Source organism: Apis florea, unplaced genomic scaffold (genome assembly GCF_048593485.1).
Source record: "Apis florea isolate Af1SG1 unplaced genomic scaffold, ASM4859348v1 contig_32_pilon, whole genome shotgun sequence".
Taxonomy (NCBI): Eukaryota; Metazoa; Arthropoda; class Insecta; order Hymenoptera; family Apidae; genus Apis; species Apis florea.
The window spans coordinates 22440-46547 of NW_028256733.1; the positions used below are offsets into that span (position 1 = coordinate 22440).

General features: G+C 41.4%; 1 protein-coding gene and 2 long non-coding RNA genes across 3 annotated transcripts in view; 2 read left to right on the top strand and 1 right to left on the bottom strand.

Moving 5' to 3' along the window:
- The first annotated feature begins 1566 nt into the window (after positions 1-1566).
- On the top strand, positions 1567-2490 carry LOC147657081 (uncharacterized). Its single transcript, XR_015293083.1, has 2 exons — positions 1567-1831; positions 2292-2490. It is a non-coding gene; the product is annotated as an uncharacterized LOC147657081 (long non-coding RNA).
- Positions 2491-2725: 235 nt separating this feature from the next.
- Positions 2726-24108, top strand: part of LOC100866474 (E3 ubiquitin-protein ligase MIB1-like) — a 110477-nt gene continuing 89094 nt past the window's right edge. The window contains exon 1 of the mRNA XM_086911345.1: positions 2726-2779. The gene's annotated coding sequence lies outside the window, so the exon portion shown is untranslated. The remainder of the gene's footprint in view (positions 2780-24108) is intronic.
- On the bottom strand, positions 17632-20181 carry LOC147657082 (uncharacterized). The gene is made up of 3 exons (XR_015293080.1): positions 20026-20181; positions 18349-18453; positions 17632-18284 (listed from the first exon to the last, which is right to left on the bottom strand). It is a non-coding gene; the product is annotated as an uncharacterized LOC147657082 (long non-coding RNA).

The following is a 24108-nucleotide window of genomic DNA, read 5'->3' on the forward strand; positions in this document are numbered from 1 at the left end:
GGAAAAGCAACTATTTTCCGGGGACTTGTGAGGATATCCGTCTTATTCGAGTTGTGACAAACGTTCGTTCGTGATCAAAAATTTAAGCTTTCTCGTAGCCAGGGTTTGCAGCAGTTTTTACTGTTTGGGATTATTTTTTTTTTTTTTTTTTTTTTTGATTGCTTATATAATTTGTCCATCAGTTGAGAAGAACGAGGATAGGGAAACTAATGAGGATTTCAGATTTCTGTTAAGAGTATATATCACACATTTGCTCGAACGATCAATGTTACGCTATCAAAGCATTGTTAAAGTTGCTAAAGAATGCTTTTGAACACTTTCGAACGTTTTCGAACACTATCGAACACTGCTGAATGCAGTCTAAACGCTTTCGAACGCTTTCAAACACTTTCGGACGCTTTCGAACGCTGTTAAATGTTGAAAAATGTTTTCGAACGCTATCGAACACTGCTGAATGTTGTCTAAACGCTTTCGAATGCTTTCGGACGTTTTCGACCGCTTTCGGACGCTTTCGAACACTTTCGGACGCTGTTAAATGTTGAGAAATGCTTTCGAACGCTATCGAACACTCCTGAATGCTGTCTAAACGCTTTCGAACGCTTTCGGACGCTATCGAACACTGCTGAATGTTGTCTAAACGCTTTCGAACGCTTTCGGACGTTTTCGAACGCTTTCGAACGCTTTCGAACGCTTTCGAACACTTTCGGACGCTGTTAAATGTTGAGAAATGCTTTCGAAGGCTATCGAATACTGCTGAATGTTGTCTAAACGCTTTCGAACGCTTTCGAACGCTTTCGAACACTTTCGGACGCTGTTAAATGTTGAGAAATGCTTTCGAACGCTATCGAACACGCTCTCAAACTATTAAATAGCACTGATTTAAGATTTTCGAGTGCGAATTGCGTCCAATAAGATTTTTATTCCAATTTTATTTTAATATTATATATATATATATATATATCATGTTATTTAGCCTCTAATGAAATTAACTGAAACTGTGATAAAGTAATAGCAATTGTATTTTTGCATTATTTCATGATTCAACGATGTTTGGAGAGGCATGATACTGTGGCTGCTTGTTGTTGATCGCAAAACGCGGAAGGTAATTGACACGTATTATCGGGGAACAGATGGCACTTGTCGGGCAAATGCGACACGTAGTTTTGTGCGATGTTTAATGCGGCTCCTCGAATCTCTGGTCGATAATACGTGTGTCTGGAGGATGCTGAACACGAGTTCGATCGATTAAATAAAATTTCCACGCTATTCGCATATTTTAATCCCTCTAGATCCGACCAATTTTATAATTTTTATTCAAACCTTTTAAAATTTGATCGATGTGTAGATTTACTTGTGCGCGTGGTGCATGAATGAGTAATAATTTGCAATTTTGTTGGAAAATAGAAAAATATTAAAAAGAAAAAACTTCTTTTCATATATTTCCAGAACATCAAGCGAGAACCAAGCGTGGGAGAATGAAAATTCTGTTTGAAACCGAAAACGCGTCATCTGTTGTTTTTAATCTTGCAAAGGATAAAACAAAATCCAGTTGGCAGTGATTCTTTTTTCAGATGTTTCGAGCACAACCATTTTAATCCACGGCACGTTGCAGCCGTTGAAACGGAGGCAGGAGGAAGCTCGACCGCTTTCACAGTCACTTAGTGCTTCGAGTAGACTAGAGAGAGCGATGGAGAGAAAAAGAGAAAAAGAGAGAAAGGGGATGGAAGGGAAAGGGCCAAACAGAAGAGCACTTAAACACTCTGACGGTTAAATTTAAACTGGCCCGTGTTGCGCGAGCTATCATCCCCTCGATGTTGATCTGCACGGAACGGTAATCTTGAGATTTGACCGATGCTGCTCCACTCCACTTCCCCATTCTCGCTTCCTTAACCCACTTTTCACGATTATTTGCACTCCTTTGCGCTCAAACTTCACCATCCGTTATCTATCCCCTTCCACCTCGATATTTCGTCCAACGAAATTCCTTTTTCGAAATTTATTTCCAACCGTGTTTTCTACAGCGTAGAAACGTATTTTAAATCATATTATTATTATTATATATATATATATACCAACATATTATCCGTTCATTTTCATTTTTATCAAAAATAACGAGAAACAAGTTGTTTCAGGTGCGGCAGAAATTACACCACGCCTCGTCTCTTTTTTTCCTTTTCCCTCTTTCACCCTATCCCCGCTGCTACTCTCTTTAACCAGTAGCCAACCTTTCCAGGTTCTCCTGCATCCAATCTACGTACATTCCCGTGTTCACGAGTGTAGTATATTTGCAGGCGTTCGAGCGGTGTGCAGTAACATAAACGCGACAATGTTAACGCAGGAGGAGAGGAAGAGCTCGCCAACGAGACTTTCGTTTCGAACACTGTAAAAGTTGTAACAAATTGTAACAAATTATCGAGTGTTAACGAATAATGTTGTACACATTGTAAAAAAAAAAAAAAAAGAATTCAATAAATCGTCTCTCCTCTTCGAGCTTCAACTTCCTTCCTTACCGACCAACCAAGTCTGATCAGTTCGCTCATTTCCTCACGATCGAAGCGAATAATAAAAATTTTCTTTCTACACACACGCTGCATAAGGTATACGTGGCGCCAAAAAAAGAAAAACTCTCTCCCCTCCCCCCATTTTCCAATTCAATTTAATCAATTCGATTCAACATCGTGATAATCTTTCCTCTGTGTTGCAGGTAAGTGAATGAAAGAGAGCTTGCACATCCATCAGGTGGAAAATCGACGATCGAGGCGATATCCCGCTCTGACCGGTAAGACAATAACAACCTTTCCTCTCTCCCTCCCTGTTTTTCGAAAATGATTCGTTTTATTATTAAATTCGATTATTTCATTAGAAGGGAAAAAAAGGAAGAAAGAAAGGGGGAATCGTCGATTAACCCTTCCTCGATTTTCGATTATAATTACGAAATCACAATAGAAATGCCATTGCCGAGGGAATGGAATGGCAGGCAGCCTCGTTAAATAAACTATTCCGCGCGGAGGAAGAAGTAAAAGGCTCGATTTATCCCTCCGTCGAGCGAGACACAAAGTAACGAGGTAATTAAAAAGCGATCGGCTCCTCTTCGAATTTCGCGCAACATCTTTCGTGCTCTCGAAATAGCGAGAAATAATCTCTTACTACTTACTTTTTAATTTCTTTCGCTACTACGAGCGGCTACGAGTCGATCTCCATAAGATGTACTCTTTTTATTTTCGTTTGTCTCTCGCGAGATTCCTCGATCACCAAAAAAAAAAGTGCCAAATCAGTTTGGAGGCAAAGGTGTACCTTCGTTATTTCTGAAAATGACGAAGAATAGAGACAAGAAGAAGACTGTACAATGTTATTCGATTCCAAAGTGTAATTAAAAGCTGACCTGTTTCGAGGAAAGTTCTTTCTCGAGCAACATTTTGCGAAAGGGTTAAACGCTTCATAAGAAACATTTTCCCCCACCGATCGTCGAGGAGGATTTCTCCCGCTTGTCGAGTGGAAATTGGCTGGTTTCGTATCCGGTGGAGGAGGAACCGTTTCGAAGTTAACAAATGATTATCTGCCGGTGACAACATAACGCGACACGCGTCCAATTCCCCGCCGATTTTTCCCTCCCCCGATATTCAAAGAAGTTTCTTCCGCGTCGTGAGGCATCCGAGAGGCTGTCCCATAATATATATATATATATATCGCTGCTTTTCACACCGCCATCGCCGCCCCGATTACATCCACTCAATCTGTCAAACTGTCAACATTTTTCTCTACACGCGTTCCTCACGTTCCAACCCACGCTCCTCCTCTTTCTTCTTCTTTTTTTTTTTTTTTCTTTAAACAAAACAAATATTTCTCCAATCCACCTGGAGAACACCGACTCGATATCTTTTCGAGATGTTCGATGTTCGCATGCTTCGAGAGCAGCAAAGCGAACAATGATCGTCCAAGAGATTCTTCGAACAAAATTGTTCATTTTATCCGATGATAAAAAAATGCGATTCGATGGCCAGCATTCGTTCACGCGTCGGATCGAGGAGGAGGTATGAGTGCATCCTCGGCTGAGCGCGATGAGAAACACCGATAAACAGAGTCGTGCACGGCGTGTACGAGCGGGCAACGTGAGTGGAGAAGCTGGGTGGAAGGAGAGGAAAGATTGAATACCGATACGAGCGGTTCTATTCTCTCGAGGAAGAGGGGGGACACGAGCTAAGACTCGCGTGGTCAGATGGACGAAACAAAGAAGGCCGAATTTCTTGTCGCAAACTTGGCGTGATGCGATATTGTTTTTCCATCCTTTAATCTTTGGATTTTCTCCCCTCCTCCTTTCATCTCTCTCTCTCTTTCGAGTCGAATGTGGTATCGATGTTCCAACGAATTGAAGAATCGCTCTCTCTCTCTCTCTCTCTCTCTCTCTTTCTGCATATGAAAGAACGCGTATTTTTGTATCGGCCGGGTATTTCAGAATTCGCGCTTTTCCGTTCGTTAAAACTTTTGCAAGAGAAAAAATGAGAAAAAAAGGAAAGAAAGAAAGAACTCTCCGCAAATAGAAATTTATATATATATATATATACCTCTCTCGCTCTCCATGAAAACGCGAGCGATATTACGCGGATGGTTAGAGGATGGCCCAGTTCGCGAAATTATATGGAAATGGCGGAGTATGCGGTTGACAGACGGACGAGTCTGTGCATATTTAGAAAAGTTGGGGGCGGATGCGAGTGGTATCGCGTGTCGAGTCGAGTCGAGTGGAAAAGAGCGAGTGAGGTCGGTGACGAGGGTCAAAGGATGCATTGTCGTAACGAGTCGTGGGGGGCGGGGGGGGGAGGAAGAGGGAAAAAAAGTAGAAGAAGAAAAAGAAGAAGAAGAAGAAGAAAAGATGAGAAGAAAAAGGAGGAGGAGGGGGTGTAAAAGGGTTAAAACGCGGCGGCGACCTGACCAACGACGGTTGGAAAAATGGTGGATGAGAGAAGTTCTCGAGGGGGAGGGGGATGGAAGACGGTTTCGCGTGGCACAATTCCGCCTCTAAGATCATCAGAGATTGCTCCGGTTCGTGGCGGATGCTTTTAAGGCCGCGTTTAACGGATCCTCTGGGAATCGATTAAATTGCGCGTGCATTTGATTTCCTTCTCCCTCTCTCTCTCTCTCCTCTTTTTTTTCCCTCCTCCCCCTCCCCTCCTCTTTTCCAGAAACCCATCGATCCTCTCTCGCTTTTGCTGCACGCTTCTTCGATCTCCTTTCCATCCATTTTCATTTCGCTTTACTTTACGGCTCGCTTTTACAAAATTTAAGAAAATATCCTTCTCTTTTCTCTTGCGAAATTTCCACCCCTTCGCGAATTCGATCGAAGAAAAAGTAAAGATAGGATTATTTTTCCCGCGTCAACAAATATTTCGATCCACGTCGCCACGTCCACCATTTTTATCTCCGCGATTTATGCAAATCGAAACGTAGTCGCGATCGATCACGGGAGAGAAATTATCCCAGGAGGAAATGAAATTATTTCAGATCGAAAACGGGCGCGTATAACGTCCGCTCGGATACATCGTTCGAGTGGTGAGAAACGACAGCGAACGCTCGCTCACGCGTCGCATTAAATTACGACGTTCATTTAGGAAAAACTTCACGTGGCTGCGCTTCGTTCGCGCAGTGGTGGGGGGCCGCCGACGCGCCCTCTTCTCGAGAAGGTGCGCGCCAATTTTGCACGATCCCACCTTGCGAACGAGGGGAAGGAAGAATTGAAGAATTTCATTTAGAGCGACAGGTTAGCGTTTAACTGTTCGAACGGTGGAAAAAAGTCTCGAAGGAACGCCTACTTGTCGCGTGCACTAAAAACGACCATCCGAACCTCGATGCATTGGGCATATAAAATCCGTATAAAAATTTTTTCATTTCTCATAATTGATTCGTAACGAGCGAAGTTTATAATTTGTATGTAAATGAACAAATATTATTTTAGATTTTAGTTTTGGATGATTATCCTATAACGTAACTTCGCGAATAAGAATAATTTTTACTATTTTCAATATTCGAATTATACCTCTTCCACTGCTACAATACTAATAACCGGTTAAAAATTTCGAATAAAATTGCTTTAAGTAATTACTTATTAAAATACTCGAATAATATTTGTTCGTAAGATTATTATTACGTTTCGAACAATAAATTATCCAAGTAACTCAAATTTTGCCCATCATCGTGCAGCGTGTAAGGTTTATCAACAATGCGTTTGAAAAGAGGGAGATAGGCGAGACTTCTTTCCACCAGTACGGACGATTATTAAAAGTAATGCGAATCGTTACGTGGGCGCGAGATTTTTATCGTTGATTTTGAAAATTTGGAATCGCTTTTCCCATGGGACACAAAAATTTTTCCACAAAAATCCGCGGGGAAATAACGTCGATCCGCGCGATGTTGAACGAGATAACAATCGATCGGAATAATATTAACGTTGAACCGATGATACTCGGGATGATTATAATCGTAACGATATTGATTAAAATAATATCGTTACGAAATGTATGCGGTATTATTTGAAACAATAATTTCAATACGTATCATTGGATCGGCGAATCAGGATTCAAAACGAAATTTTGTTAATTTTATAACTTTAATGATGAATATATATATATAAATTTTTCTCGAAAAAAAAAAAGAAATATTTCCATTATACCTGCTACATCGAGGTCTTAATAAAAATATGAAATATTTCTAAAAATCTCGATCAATCTTCCTTACCAGGAAGATGGAAGATACCTGGGTAAGCTAGCCGTCTTATATTTCTCAGAGAAGAGCGTGATGGGTGCGCGGTTTATCGCGTTGTTCCAATATATAAGCCTCTCTTTTTTTAAGCCTGCCAAACTGTTTCTCGCACGCCACGCATTTCAACGGTAACAACCTCGTCCTTGCAAGCATGTCAACAAGGATCACGTGGTTTTAAACCCCCCTCTCTTCCCCCCAAACTGTCCGCGACACAGCGCGAGCCAAGCCTTCTCTGAATGCTCGATATCCTCATATTTGAGTCGATACATATTTTTACGCGGATCATAAATGCCGGTTGAAAGGAATTATGCCGTTCTGGATTTACGCGAGTAAATCGAGCGTTATTCCATTACGGATGGGAATGATGCGGTTATCGCGCCTCTTTCGAGATTTAAATCGATATATCAAAAATCGATATATTGCACGAAAATATAAAAATGAATGTTACGTTAAAGTATCTTTATTATCGCGCATTTTCTCGAGAAAGAAACGTTTACGTTTCCATTTCAAAGTACCGTTACGAATGCTGGAACGAGCATTGACTTTTTTATATAAAGCGGATTTTTATACGATATTCCTTTCTAATTTTTACTCATAGAAACATAGAAACTTGTATATATATGTATACGATTTTATGCGTCTTGTCCATGGAGAAGGTTAACGATCAATCGATTGATTTTAATTCATCGTTGTTTCGAATTAAATAGAATTTTTCTTTACGCGTCTAGCCGCCTAGATCGTCAACTATTCTATCTTACTCTTGTTCGAACATCACCTCGTTCTATCACGAATATCAATCGGAGATATCGATACTGGCGAGTATCAATAAGTACGAAAAATCAGATGGAAATTTAATTTTCATAAACGATCGCACTGTGGATGTGCGACATCACGGCAATAATGATCGAGGCGAAAAGCCATTCGAGAGAAAGAATCGAAAATTGAAAATCACGGTGGAAAGTCGAATCGATCTCCGATTGCGGGGTTCGATCGGAGTGACGGGATTGGTCGTCTCGATCCGCTCGCAAACGTTCGCGCTTAACAATGTTTCGAGAACGGAATAATGTAATTGATTTCCAACGTGGCAACGTTCCAGAACCCGGAACGGAGGAACGGAACCGGGGACTCGGTCTTTGTCCGACACCCGTCCCCCACCACCGCCTCGTGGACGAAAGCAAATTTGTCATCGACGTTTGGACAGGGACTGCCCGCGTCTCATAATTCTTCGACATCCTTTCCAATTTCCACCACCGACCTCGCCCGAACCTGGAGAGTGGCAAACCTCTCCTTTCTGGATTCGTTCGTTTTCTTACTCTTCCAATTCTTTGAAAATCACAACTCTCTTTGATCTTGTCTCTTCTCTTGTATCCGCTCCTTTGGGAAAAATTTTTCTTCGCAATAAATCGTGACAATTAATTAAAACTCGTATCGATCTTAATATCGATCGATTCAACTTGAACGTTTCACGATCGTTGCTTGAACGATTCTCCTTCATAATTGAGCCAGTATTGAAGAAGATCAACGTAGTCAATTTAACTTAACCTAATTTAACTCGAGTGGTAACGAAAATTGGGCTGTTCGGAAAGTAATTTCGTTTCTTCACGCGAGTGTCGCTAGTTGTTTATGCTTATCCAGCCAACTTCATTCTAAATCGTGTTGCTATTACATATTTCCAGAGTTATGGCTACATTTCATTATGATTTATCTATAAGAAAAATTCGTTCGGTTTCGCGCGTGATGACAAAGTTGCTAGAAACGAGACATTTTCGGCATACTTTACTTTTTTATTACCGAAAAGGAAAGCGTCGAAATTTGATTTCCAAGATTACGCTCGATTAAATATCCGGGAGATCAGTTGAAGCTGACGGAGGCAAAATAAAGGCATCGATCGAAGCGAAGTCGACGAATAACGCGACTTCTTGGAATCGCTACGAGATCGAATTCGACTGTTCGTGAAAGATTCGGTGTTTCATTGTCGTGAAGAAGAACTCGATACGTATATATCCGACGAAATCTCGATACTTATTCATTAATCGTGGGCAAATAGAGCGATGTCGTTATTCCAGGAATTTCCATAACTTAATTTGTAGAAAGTCGGGGTGATTGATCGAGAAAGTTTGTCAGCTCGGTGTCAGCGGATCTGCCCCTTTAATCGGTTCCGGCTTGGATCGCCGGCTTAATCTAATTCACCATGATCGGTTTGGTATTTATAATTAAGGTGGCTAACTACCTGACGATACGCTTACGCGGCACCGGCTCAGAGTCAATCAATCAACGAGATTACATTCTTCCGTGGCCAAACTTTCGACTCGGCCGTAAATTTTAAACCGGGGCTCGCTGCCTCCTCCGATCGATATCTCATCTTTCTCTTGCCAACTTTCAGTTTCCAACTCGGGGCGTTTTGTCGGCGTTTCTTGTCAGCAAATAGGAAACGAATTTATACATCGAGCAAATAAAACCTTCCTCTTCCCATAAAGCGTATATCTTTTCTCTCCGATTCGAATCTTCTTCTTCGATACGATAGATGCAACAAATGATTACGTTTCTCTTCCATCGCTTAAACTCGACTTTTATCCGAATTTACTTTCTTCTAATCTCGAAAATTTTTATATATTTGGCAAATAACTTTCTTTTTTTCTAATTCGATCTAAATTCGAATACTTCTAAATTCGAATTACTTTATCGTTCGTGGCGCCATATGAAAAAGCGTTCTTTCGTTTTTAAGAAGAGTCGTGACGAACGCTCCAAGAGTTTCGAACAACACGGCGTGCAAGAAGTATCATGTTTATTTTTCAGCTTAAGAAATCGGTTGTCGAAACTACTGAGATGGTTTAGAAGAGAACGCTGCATCTTACAGAAAATGGAAAAAATGGTAGCAAAGATTCAAAGTGGGAAATTTCAATTAGGAAGACAACGATCGTTCAGCTGCACCAAGAAAGTTCGATGAATCGCTCGACACGAAAAGAATCGGCAGAATTTGGAAGAAAAAGAGAAAACAACTTATTTGTATGTACCTCATATTTATCTCTACGCGTCAATTCTTAAAATCTAGCGTTGCAAGAACGAGCGATAATAATTTTCTTCCGACGAGATCGAGTAATTGAAATCGATTTGAAACGCGAGCGGTCGGTGCAAATGAACGGGACTTCTAGCGGATTCATCCGAAGAACGGAACAAACGAAACGTCCAGGATCGAGCAAACAATTGTTCCCATCCGGGACGAAACTCCAAAGGGGTGGCGCGATATTTGCCGAAAACTCGTGCGCCGAGGATGGAGATGCGTTGCGACCAATTAAAAGAGAGCAACTCAGCGTCGAAGATCTCGTGGAAAGGAGGGCAACGTCCATCCACGAATCGTTTCGAAAGAGGCTTCTTGTTAACCGTGACTCCGGAAATGGAAAGTTTCTCGGTTCGAGCGAATGGTTAATCGTTAACCGGAGCGTGAAAATCGTAGAGTCTGGGCGTAGACTCGAAGGACTTCAGACTTTCGTTGCAAAGGGAAGAAATTAGTCAGATTTCTGATAGAAGGAAAAAAGTTGGGTGCCTAAATGGAAGAAGAAAATGCCTTAGGATCTACATGGAGGAGGGAGATAAAAGTGCTTAGATCTCCGATGGAAAAAGAGAGACGAAGAAGAAACCTAAGCTACTTGAACTTCTGATGAAAACAGTATTCGAATGGAAATGGATAATGGATAATCTGGCCAGATTTCAGAAAGATTTCACAAAGAAAGAAGTTGAATAAAAGAAGAGAGATTTCTGATAGAAAGAAAAAAGTTGGGTGTCTAGATGAAAACGAGAGAGAGAGAGAGAGAGAGACGAAGGAGAAACTTACTTCAACTTCTGATGAAAAGAGTATTCGAATGGAAATAGCATGACGATTCCACATTTCTGGTGGAAAAAAGAGGAGGAACAGAGAAGGAACTCTAGATACTCAAAGAAAGAAAAAAAATGGATAATCTGACTAAATTTAAGAAAGACAAAGAGAGAGATTGAATAAAAGAAGAGGAATTTCTGATAGAAAGAAAAAAACTGAATGTCTACATGAAAAAAGAAGAAAGGATCGTCAGAACTCTGGTTGAAGGAGAGAGACAAAAAGACCTCTGATGGAAAGAGAGAAAGACGAAGAAGAAATCTAAGCTACTTGAACTTCTAACGAAAAGAGTATTCGAATGGAAATAGCATGACGATTCCACATTTCTGGTGGAAAAAAGAAGAGGAACAGAGAAGGAACTCTAGATACCCAAAGAAAGAAAAAATGGATAATCTGACCAAATTTAAGAAAGACAAAGAGAGAGATTGAATGAAAGAAGAGGAATTTCTGATAGAAAGAAAAAACTGAATGTCTACATGAAAAAAGAAGAAAATCGTCAGAACTCTGGTTGAAGAAGAGAGACAAAAAGATCTCTGATGGAAAGAGAGAGAGGCGAAGAAGAAACCTAAGCTACTTGAACTTCTGATGAAAAGAATGACGAAATAGAATTCCCACGTTTCTGATGGGAAAAAGACGAAACTCTGGATACTCCTCCCCCCCCCCTCCCAAAAAAAAAGGAGAAATGGATAATCCAGATTTGAGAAAGACGAAGAGAGAGAGGTATTGAATCGAAGAGAGGAGAGGACGGGAAAAGAAGAATTTGGAATCCCGGAGAATGTCCGGCGAAGTTGGAATAGTTGGTTATAATTAGCGAGGGAGAATCGAGGGTGGTTCCAGTGTGGAGCAATGGGGCTAATATCGGGCCGATCGGGCCACTAATTCCGAATCTAGCTGCCTGCACAACTTGCCACTTCGATGGCGAAGAAGTAGCAGGAATCTGGACTCCCTGCAACTATTTTAACTCCGACCCAACAATCGGATCTCCATTTACCCTCCTCCTCCCCCGCACCCCTTCTAATCCACGTTTGTCCAACCTGTGTTTGACCTGGAAACTTTGTATTCCGGTATTCGTTTCCAACTCCCCATTTTCCTTCCCTGCCTGGTACATATACACCGGGTGTCCGCGAAAAAAGGTGACAAATTTTCAAGGGTTCGTCCTTGGGAACGGGGATCTTGAGGCTCGCTTGTGCGAAGAATCACAGAGAGAATTCTTCCTATTCTCGACGTTCAATTTGCGTTCAAATTGTATTCAAACGATTGGATGACGTTTCTTGTGAAATCGACAACAAACGATCGTCGATTTTCGTCTTCCTCGATAGTTGGGCGATATAGCGGGGTGGCGGTGTGGAAAGCGATTCAATTTACTTTCGACGAGGTTTAAAGATTTGTTCTTTAAGAGGATGTATATTTAATTTCACCCTGGACACCCTGTACAGCTTTGCATCACGGCCACGCTAGATCCTCCATCCTCTTTAGGATAATCGGATTTCCTTTGATCCTTTCGCCTGAGACCTTTCACTCGTTGCTTCATGCTTGTTCTACGTATTTTCCACCGGTTAATTGTTTGCGTTCAGGGCCATTCTTGACCCCTCGTTCCGAGATTACAAAGTTTGATCGATGGGAATTGTTACGTTTTCGAAATAAGCTGAAAGTGTATTTTTCTCTGTAGAAACTCTGTAGATACAATTGTGATGCTCGATATTTATTCGAAAATTGCAAAGAACGTAGAGGAGGATAGATTCCTCGATATAATTGAGAATAACATCCTCCTCCGTTTGGATGACGGTACGCGCGCTATCGGCAATCGACTCGATCCTTTCTCGTTTGCTTCATTAGCGGCGCGATAAAATATTCGTATCGATTTCCCATTAATCCAACCGTCCGATCGGTATCATTTTCGGTAAATTTGAACTGGCTGGCCGAAACGCGCTGACGCTTACTTTTTACCTTTCGAAAATCGGTTCACGTAAGCGAGAGAGGCGAAATCATTCGAGAGACACGATTGCGAAAACAGCCAGATATCGATGATTAATTGCCTTAATTCGTAAGCAGCCAGCTTGTGAAACATCGTCGATGGGGTAACGTTAGTTAGAGGGCATCGTCTAACGTTTAAACTGGCCGACTAACGTGGCAATTAATGCAGCGATTCTCAACCAAGTATCGCGACACTTCAGTTTCTACATTCGGTCCAAATATTTATTCGATCGTTTGAAGAGGTGGTGACATTTTATCAGGACGCAGGATGTGCTGCGATAATTTATTTTTCCGATTTATTTATTTATCATTATATGTATAAAATTAATCCCCTAAAAATAATCCTGAGCTGACTGACCACTGCGAATATCCATACGTATGCTAATTTTACAAAATATATTACATCCATCGATAGATCGAATAAAATTTTTAAAAGTGTACGAAAGAAAAGGTTGAGAATCACTGAATCAATGCTTTGGAAAATACATTTTCCGAAGGAAAAGGATATAAAGAAATTCAAAATTTCGATCCAATTTCGAATCTGAATCTGTGAATCTGAAGTAGAATTATCTTTCTTTTCTTATTCTTGGAACGGGAAACGAAAGTTTGGAGGAGGAAGAGCGAAGTGCGAGGAGAAGAGTGAAGTAAAGAGAGCGGGTTAATCGCGATTATCGCGGCAGGACAACAATATTGATCCAAAACTTGGTAGCTCGTTCCACTTCGCTCGAAAAAGTCGAAAAAAAAAAAAAGAGAAGGCGTCCGCTCACCTTCTTCTTGCGAAGCTTAGCGAGCAGCAGCTTATTTAAAGTCCTCCTACCCACGCCCCCATCGGGACACAGCTCTCGTGAACTCTCGCCCGGCGAGGGCACAAGTGCCCGGGCAGAAGCCTCGCCTCTCCGATCATTTAAAAGTACAATTTGTCAATTTCTTCTTGGCTGGCAGGCTACTGGCACGTAGCCGATACTTCCTATTCTTCCCGGGAACCCCCTCCCCTCTCCCGGCTCCGCTGCAAATTACCGTGTTTTCGAGTCGACCTGTCAATGACCCAACCACCCTCGAATTTTGCTTAATTAATGTTTATCCGCCTTCCTGTTTTCCCGCCGAGAACCAATTTCTTCTCTCCCATCTTCCTCCCCTCTCCCCTCCTTTTTATTCTCTTCTCTTTCGCTCTTCAACTTGTTCTTCAACTTCTTTCTCCCGGGCCGAGTTTCTTTCGAACTGTGCTCTCCGTCCGTGTGATCCTCTTTCCATGGTTGGGAAACGCGATCGGAAAAAGTGGTCGGTCGATGATTAATCGTGGACGCCGATGACGTCAAGATTGGCGGCCGGTGACGCGAGATTTTTGGCGGAGAAGGAGGAGGAGGAGGAGGAGAACCGTGGTGAATTTGGAAGCTGATTTACGAGGCTGCAACGTTTCTCGTTAGCCGGGAAACGTTATTGATGGCTGGGCGCGGCTACTTACGTGCCAGCCATCGGATCGTTGCAAGTTAGGTTGGGTAACTCGCTCGTCTGCGCTGCAACGATACCATTCAAGTGAAAGTTGCTGCTTAGTTGAAGTTTATTACGGGTGTATATATATATATAGACTGGGATATCCCCGATCCCCGGACGAATATCCTCGATCGAATCTGATCTCGTCTTGTCTTTTGAACGAGCACTTCACGAGCACCGAAAATTTATCGAGCGATTGGAACGCTTCGTGGAACACATTTACACGCGAGTATAAGCAAGATTAATCCTTCGAATATTAATATTTTCGAAAAGAAAAAAAAAACGTTGACGAGACGTTCTTCAAAAATTATGAATCATCCCAACCTAATCTTATGCATTCGATCCGGTATATAATTTTGGAATTGCCTTGAAAAATTGTGGGATTAAAAAAAAAAAAAAACTAGGAAAAACTAGGGATGGATAAGATAATGGGAGGGGAATCGAAAGTGCTGGGTAGAGGGAACCACTAGCGACGTGAACTCTGTAACTGTGGCGCCATTGCCACAGCCGTAAATTTCTGGATCGTTCCGGATCTCGCGATTCTCGATCCTCGGCCGTATCCCCCCTCCCCCCTCCCCTTCCTTTTCACTGCAAATTCCTCGAGAGATGCCTTCGACCGCGTTTCTCATTGATTGCATTCTTTCGTAGTTCGCGTCAGCGCCAACTTACCGACCGTCGGCAAGAAACTTGCACACCGGCTGCTTGCGGGGCGGGGGGGAGGGGGATCCATGGGAAGGGAAGAATGGAGAGGAACGGAAGTTTTTCCTCGTAAACTTTTGGCGGAAGTCTTGGGAAGGGCGAATTGTTCACGATGAGGGTGGAGGAAAACGTAAAGGATCGGGGTAGGGATAAGGAAGTTAGAATTAGAGATAAAAGTGTTGGAATAAATGGTGGACGAATTTCGTTGCCGCTTCGAAGGATCTTGATGTTATAAATTCTTATCGGAATTAATCTTCGACCCCTGTAGGTACATTTGATACTTTTTTACGATCCAAGTTTTCAAGCTTCTTCCGAGGAATTCTCAATCGAGGTTAGGTCATTAATTTCATTTTGATGCCTCGATAACTTTTGCCAGAACTACTAATCTTCAACTTTCTTTGCGGAGGATTTTCCATTTCTTTTTTTTTTTTTTTTTAATTATCGTTAAGTGTTATTTACGCGTTTGAAATTTTCGTGGATTTCGTTACGAAATATTAAGGACCTTGGTAACACACTTAACCTCCAAGCCTCGTGTCTCTGGTATAATTGAGGTTAAGCAAGAATGATATATTCCATTTCGAGCACTTTCGACGACTAACCTAAAAATGGTGAAAAAAGAACGATAAATATCAAAGTATATTCCTCCGATATCTCGAATAATCCCCCATTCCCTTAAATCATCCAACTCTTTCTCAACTTTCTCACCGCGAATGTTCAACGAGAACGGTTAAAGCAGAAATTGCCTCGTATCTCCATAAAATGTGAGGTACGTTGTATCATAATCAACCACGACGGGATTAACACCAGCGTCCATCATCCGACCTTGTTCCACCTTGGTTTCCCGCCAACTTCTTCGACCGCAATTTCTATAGATCTTAACTTGCCTCCCCATAATAAACTCCACTTTGCCCCTGCCCCTTCCACCCCTTCCTTCCTCCGTTTTCTCACTGTTTTTTACTTAAAGGCAACATCGCACCGGTGACACTTTGATGCAAGGTCGCAAGTTTTCGAGGGATGGAGGGAGGGGGGGGTCTCGAAGGAAGTTTCGCGCTCGGTAAAACGGCGAAATTAATTACACCTGGGCTAGGTGTAGTAGCGGAGGGGGGAGGTGGTGAGCGCGCCAACGGCGAAATTATCGATTTAATATGGCGGCATCGGGAGGGTACCGAGGCTTTTATCAGGGATCGATCACCGATATTAAACGAAAATTGGAACGCCGTTGGCTCGCCCGTGGAAATTCACCAAGAAGTTCTAACTTCGATAAAACTGCCGATTATTCCGCTACCTCTGTCCGATTCCTCCCCCAATATCGGGCTATATCGGGGTATATGTGTATGCATGTAGGTGTAAGAAACTTTCGAGGAAACCCTTTCGAAAGTTTCTCTCCTCGAATTTTCCGTGGAATTATGAAAATTATCGGGGTTCCTCTTTCTTCTCTCCTTTTCCTTCGATCCCTCGAAACGAATTTCACTGATCGATTTATCGATATTTTCATCGATTCTTCGATTCTATTTTTTTTTTTTTTTTCTTTTTTTCAATTTTCGAGATTGAAACCCGAGGATCATCATGGTGGTGGGTTCGATTCGTTTAAACGAAATACGGAGAAACGACTTCGAAGAAAGAGGGAAAGGAAGAAAGAAACGATCGAAAAGTTAGGGGAAAAAACTTAAACTGTTAAATCGAATTAATTTTTAGCCAACCAGGGAGGCAACCCTACGAAGATGAGAAACTTTTTCGAATAATATGAAATATGCAAACTAATTGCGTACGGCTACGGTGACAAAGTTGATTCCTTGGAGAATTTCATTCTTTCCGTAAAAAGCGAGAAACGTACGATTAATTCTCAAAATCCTTGATATTTCGTTTAAACGCGGCGCATGCAATTTTTCGCGAGATTCCAACGTTAACCTATAACATTTACACATGTATTTCTCGATATCAAATACCTCGCGTTGTACATTAGGCGCGTTAGTCCGGTGATTCGATTCTCTTCTCTCGGTAACGTCGTTATGGGTGTAGCGGCGCGTTAACGTGCCACATAAAACACGGTAAAAATGATGTAGCGCGATCGTTAACTACGGTCGAACGAGTAGTGAGCGAACCGTGTTTACGAAGTGATCGATTTTTATCCGTTTTAACGCGTTTCCCTGCTCCTCTTCCTCTTTCTTCAAACACACCCGAAATATTTTCCAATGAAGAAAATTTCACGCCACCGACAACAACGTTCCTTTATTTTTTCCCTCCAATATTTCATATTTCCTCGAATACAACGAACTCCTCGTCCTTTCAAATCGTATCAATTATACCTCGTCATCGACTCAAAAGAACGGTCGAATTATCAGAAAAAAGTGGATCGAGTCAACAACAATGTCGAACGAACGAGTAATCCGCGAAATTTCGGCGGATTACGAAGCTCGGGAAGCTCAAGTTGAACGAAGAACACGGTCTCCCTTTGGATGGAAGTCGAGGGACGTCGAGTTAAGTTTGCTCGCAAGTGCACCGCAAACGAGGGCTCCGTCCGTGCCAGGGATGCTGAGGCATCGCGGTGACTGGCATCGCGTGCATGTCGAACACCGTAATTCCTGGAATTAGCAGAATCCGGGAACGGCCTTCTATCGGCGCTTTCACGCTATTCCCGGTACGTTCAGATTGTCCACTCGCTCGATACACGACTCGGCCAGGTGTACGATCAGGGATAAGTGGAGGAGGCGTACGTATATGCGACCCACAACAGGTTGCTTGGAATCGATCGAAGTTGATGGAAACGTCGTTGCAAAAATATCTGTATCGATGTATCATTTGCGGTATTTGGAAGCTGGATGTTATTAGTTATGAAAAATTGATTATTGCTTTTTGAATTATCCTTGTATTTCTTGATATTGATATTATTAAAGATATTAGGTATTTGAAAGTAATTCATAGCTTGAATCAATGTAGTGTAGGATGTGGTATCGGTGTCGTTATTGTAAAAATATTCATATAATGGAATATTTTATATTTTTGTATACTTGGTATCATTGCGGTATCTGGTAGTTGAAAGTTGGTTGTGGTATCATTGCTGTAAAAAATATTCATATTGGTGGGATATCATGGGATATTTTCTACTGGTATTACTGCGGTTTTTATTATTATTTGGAAGTTGATTGTGGTATTCGTGAAATATTCGTTATTGGAGACGTCACAAGTTGGAAGTTTGGAAGTTGGACATAGCGTTTAGAAAGATTGATTGATAGTTGTATCTTTATATTGGTATCATTAGAGATATTTGCAAGTAATTCGTAGCTTGGATCGATGTGGTATCATGCCGTAGAAACATTTATATTGTATCGTGGGATATTTTGTATTTTCGCAATTTGAATCATCGTAGTAGCGTAGAATCCAACGTCGATATGATATCGGTGTCGTTATTGTAAAAATATTTATATCGATGTGTATCGTGGGATATTTTATATTTCTGTACATTGATATTATTGCAATATTTGGAAGTTGGTTGTGATATCTGTAAAAAAAAAATATTTGTATTATTATTTTATATTTTCATATTATTGAAAATAACTAGATACCTGCAAGGTGAAACTAGCTCTTGAAGGGTCTGATTAATCGATCTGTTGAAATCGAGGATGTTATCATTGTAGAAATTTTTATATTGGTATTTTTATTAAGGGTATCTGAAAACAATGGGAAGCAGCATTTGGAACAATTTCAACGTGGGATTATAAATTGATATTTTGAAATGGTAGGGTGAGACTTTATTGAATAATTCACGAGTGGTAGCAATTGTATCGGTGTTTAATATTTATTTTGCAGGTGTGATCGATTCACACGGTTTTCCTAGCCCGTGCTGCTTACGTCACGATTAAATCAAACCAATTAAATCTTTCTCATTGACCCAGTGATTTCGTTGTCCCCCGGATCTTTTTATCTTTTTAAACTCGTTAAACGAATTAACCTTTCGTATTCTTCCATGAATATTTATCCACCCTTATCCCCTTTTTAACGCTTCCTTCCTTAATCTTACATTCATTATTTCAAATTTTTCTTTTTCTCTCCCACTTCAATTCTACATATTCGATGTACACGATCGTGTCACCAAGGAAGAACTTCAGTGAATATATATATCTCGACGATGCACCGTAAATCGTCTTTGGTAATTCAGCGCGACGGTACAGGCCTCGTAAATCCCATAAACGATGATATACCGCCGTCCAACGATCGGTTGAGAGCGTATCGGGAACAGAAAAAAAGCCGATCAACGGTTTCAAAACCTTCGAAATGGAAGAATCCGCGAGAAAAAATTCCTCGATGCTCTTGCTTCTTCTTCCCTTTAAAAATTTAATTCCTCTTCAAAATTCAAGGAAATATAGATTTCGTTTCGAAAATCGATCGACCAACGATCGGTTAATATTAATCATCGAGAATGGAGAAAATGGAGCGAGGTGTCCTCGAGAAGACCTACGCAGCTCCGCCCGAAACAGCGGGAAACGGGTCGAGGTGGACGAGTCGAGGAGGCAAGGAAGGGAGATTAGGAGAAGGAGAGGAAGATGGAAAAAAGGGACGAGGATGGATGCAAAAGAAAGGGGGATGGAGGGTTTCGCGATACTTCTCGTATCGATCGTCGAACGAAGCCGCGACAGACCTATTTCCCGTGGTGGGTTTCTGTTTGCTGGCTGCCTACACAGTGTTTTGTGACGAGGATTTTGGCCGGGGACCAAGCTCATTTCAAATGGACGTATTACATCATGAGTTTAGCGAATCAATGTTTTGTTGGTATATACATAACATCTCCCTTTCGCGGGGAGATGGGCAACCGCGTGTCCAGCCCTGACATGCCCAAACCCTTGAAACCCGTGTATCGGCCCTGGACCGTGAACGACAACCAACGACACATTGGGTTTGTTCAAAGAAAATCCATTTCGGTTTAAATTTAAAATCGTTCAACGATCCTCGATATTAATTTTCGTCGCGAGATTGGCCTTTCCTCGTCGTTCAACGAACAATTTTATTTGTCGGCTTGTTCGAGAAGTAATTTCGTTTTTTTTTTTTTTTTTTTTTTTTTTCACGACAAAGAAACACCGAATCGTTTCACGAACAGACGAATTCGACGAATTCGATCTTGTAGCGATCGGTGTTTTTATTTTGTCTTCGTCAGTTTTTCAATCGATCTTTCGGAACGTGGCGTACGTCTTTAACGTCGAACGAAATTTTGAAAACCGAGTTTCGACACTGGTATACTTTCTTACCCGAACAGCGTTTTCGTCTTTTTGTGCTCCTTTCGGTCTCGTATCTTTGTTATCACGCACGAACAACACAATCGCACGAAATCGAACGAATTTTTCTTATAAATAAAACATGAAATATAGCCAATTCTCGAAATATGTAATAACACGGTTTAGAATGAAGTTGGCTGAATAAACATTCGACAACTAGCGACACTCGTGTAAAGAAACGAAATTACTTTCCGAACAGCCCAATTTTCGTTACCACTCGAGTTAAATTAGGTTAAGTTAGTTTATTGACCACGTCGATCTTCTTGAACGCGTATTGATTCAATTATGGAGGAAGATATTTAACGTCGTTCGAACGAGTTTGTATCCAAATATTTATCAATTTATGGGCGTAGAAAGAAAATTTGTAACGCGTGATTCTTTCTCGCGATTTTTTTTAAGCAACGATCGATGTATCAGAAGGCGTTCGAAGACGACGAATTTCAAACGCTATATTGCTTCTTCTTCGTACGTGTTCGTGAAGACTCGACTTTATCGTGTATACTCTCACATATATACTTTCGCTAACCAAAAAAACGCGGTTGCCATAATTTTCTTTCGCTGCTAAAAATCGATATTGAGAAGCGGCATTTCTCATTCGTATTATCGACGCTACATCTCTCCGCAAAGAAAATTTCTGGACGTTTATTAAAAAGAAATTCGTGCTTCCTCTTCTCCGTTCTCTTTTTCCCTGAGTCGATCGATTCCTTTCATATTTTCCTTGGACTCGTTTTCCCAATCATGAACCGACTGCTTGAAAGCATTTCGAAAACTTCTCTATGAACGAATCTTCGCTCGGTCTCGACGTTTCCCAGTGGAAACGAAAATACTTATTTCCTTCCACCTTTCTCTCTCTCTCTCTCTCTCTCTCTCTCTCTCTCTCTCTCTCTCTCTCTCTCTTCGAATTATCGAGTAAATTTTGCGGAATGAAGCACACTTCTCTTTTTAAAAGATGAAAAACAGGAAAAAATTTCACGGATATTTGATCCCTTTTAATCAATACTTATTTATATCGAATAATCAAGAAAATGTGATTAAATAAATACTTGATCTGTTTGGTTGAGAGCCATCGGATGGAGGAGAGGAGTAGTACAATCGAAAGGAAGTCGTGCACACGTGTCCATTGCACCTTTTCCAACCTCTAATAATAAGTGATGGTACTCGTTCATTCTTCACGAGGGAACGAAGCAAACAGAACTGTATTTACGCACATTTGCAAGGGAAATGTGGATATTCCTTTTTTCACGAGTCAACTCTTCGCACTCGTGAGGTGATTCTCCGGTTGGATCGACGCGACAATATTTATTTACGATGTTCGATATTTCTTTAGAATCAATCGCTTCATGAATAAATTGCTCCCCTCCACGTGCAGATCGGTACATAGGATATTATTAAAACGTAAAAAAATTTTATTATCACATTTCAAGGTAATCGCCAGAAAAAAACTCAGCGAAAATCGAAAAAATTGTCGAACTCTTAGCTCTCGATCGAGGTATCCTCCGCTCGCTTTCGCATCGCGGACACATTTATTTCTCGATTACATCGTTTTCCAGGATGTCCAGTTTCGTATCATCATCTCTATCTCTGTCCCGCGCGAAAGAAACGGGAAATCATTTATTTCGGTGGAAGGGGAACAATGCGGGTGAATAGGATAGTTCATCTCGAAGGAGAGCCGCCGCCTCGACACTTTTCTGTCGGCGGGCGAAAGAGCGTCATCCGAGTTAATGGCCCCTAATGCATCTTTCATTCGCATGGAAAATGAGAAAACGCGTGCATCACTGATTACTGCCACGCGGAAGGATCGGCAGATACGCCTTTCGGCCCCTTTCGCGCAAAGACGTTTCTCCCGTTGAATAAAGAGATCCATCTCCCCTCCCTCTCTCTCGCCGCTTTTTCGTGGTGGCAAGCTTCGAGAATATGAACAGAAACGGTGAGAAGTAACGAGAATTTTTATATTTTTGGAATTGGTTGAATCAGTTATGTTCAACTCGAAGTTGTTGTAAAAATTTGTAACGCGAATTGAACCAATCTTTATCGAATGAAACTTTGAAAATAAATTGTGCAGTGAAACAGTGTTGAATTTTAATAAAATATTTTTCGAATCGTTGCTTCTTTATACTTATGCCCAAGGAATATTTAACCTTTGTCTTTTTTTAGTATGAAAAAAATCCACAAGCTTCAATCACAAATTTCAAAAAATTTACTTTTCATCGTGTTCCCCTTTCCATCGAAGAAAATCTTTATTTAACTTGTTTATCTTCAGTCACGCACAAAAATAATCCACTGTCCAACCACAAATTTAAAAAAATTTATATACTCTCTTCATCGTTCCGTCGATGATTAAGAAAAATCTCTATTTAATCTTTATCTTCACTCACGCACAAAAATAATCCACTGTCCAGGCATAGATTTAAAAAAATTTATATATCTCTCTTCATCGTTTCATCGATGGCTAAGAAAAATCTCTATTTAACTTTTATCTTTAGTCACAAAAAAATCCACGGTCCGGTCAGAGATACCCTTTTCATCACTCCTCCTTCCATCGATGGAGGAAGCGAGGGGGCGAGAGGCGAAACCTTGAAAATGGTGGGGGAGAGGGAAGGGGAAAGGAGGAGTGTGTGTGCAACGATGGCGCACAGTTGGTCGGTCACGGGCGGCGTCAAAAGAAACGATGGCCATTCATCTGATGAAAATTTCCGGCCGAATGCCAATTACACCGATGATAACAGATCCGGGGATTATTGGCATGCGGCTACGTTTCCGTATTCGGATACGTGTATCCCGCAGACGATCTCGAGCAGGATCCATACGAGGCCACGAATCGATATAATACCGATGCGCGCACGGGTCCAAGTGCGCATTGAAACCGTGAAGACACGCATCGAATGGGATTGAATTCGGGGCCGTGCACGCTCTGGTAACTGTACCTGTGTGTACGCAGCGATCGATCGTGTGGATCGACCGAATCGAATCGCGCGTATACGTTTCGAGAGGCCATTAGAGAAAGTCGAATATGAAACGTGGAATGGAAACGTGGAGGTCCAGAAGACTCGTTCTTAACCCATTAACGCTCCCGGGGCGCTGGGTCGAGAACGCTTTAAACGCTTTCTGAACGAGCGTGGAAAAAGCTTCCGAGCTTCGTTAAATACTCGAAATACCGGCTCGGCCACCGGTTTCGCTCGCGTCGATGGAAAAATTTATCGGTGAATTCGTCTTGGTCGATCGATTTGAATGGCGTCTTTTTATTTTCTTTCTTTCTTTTTCTTTTTTCTTTTTCGTGGAGCGTGAATCGAGTTTATGTAAAATATTTTTTTTAGAGAAAAATCGGAGATCTTCTTCCTCGGTTTCCTTGTGTTCGTTCGAGTCGATGAATAATATGCGCGAGCTTCGTTGAAACGCATTTGATTACGCGTGTACGATAGATGGCGTTGGAAAGCAACTAGTGTGTCACATGTTTGACACGTGGCAGCGAAGAGTGAAAAGATATCGTATCTAAATCCTTTCCAAAATGCTTACATCACTTAAAAGCCTCTCTTCCTTCGATAAAGTATCCATCCAAATAGGAATTGATTAAAATCTCAACGTGCTCTCGATAGAAGAAAAGTTCTACGATTCCTAACAATTTCTCTTTCTCCTTCTTTTTTTTCTCGATCGAAAAATTCCTCGTTGAAAAATTAATGTTTCGATAAGAACCAGGATCGAAACATTCGCTCTAACGAATGCCTTATTAACGATTCTATGGCCGATTTTCTTTTTTTTTAACTTAATCGAACATTTATCTCCACGGCTCTGCCTCTCGCTCGTCGACTAACCTCTTCGAGTTACTCTCCGACGTTTGATCCGATTTTATTTGGTGGCGAAGATCCTTGTGTCGCGCATTTCCTTTTTAACAGTCGGAAACCACCGGAAGAGGAGGAATGTCATGAAAATTTAATCGAAGCAACGAAGCGTTGTATAATCGTTACAATCGAGGATATCGATGAGGTCGTATTCGACGTATAGCGAGAGAGAGAAAGAGAGAGAGTGTAACTCGATATCTCCTTTGTCGAGGAAACAAAG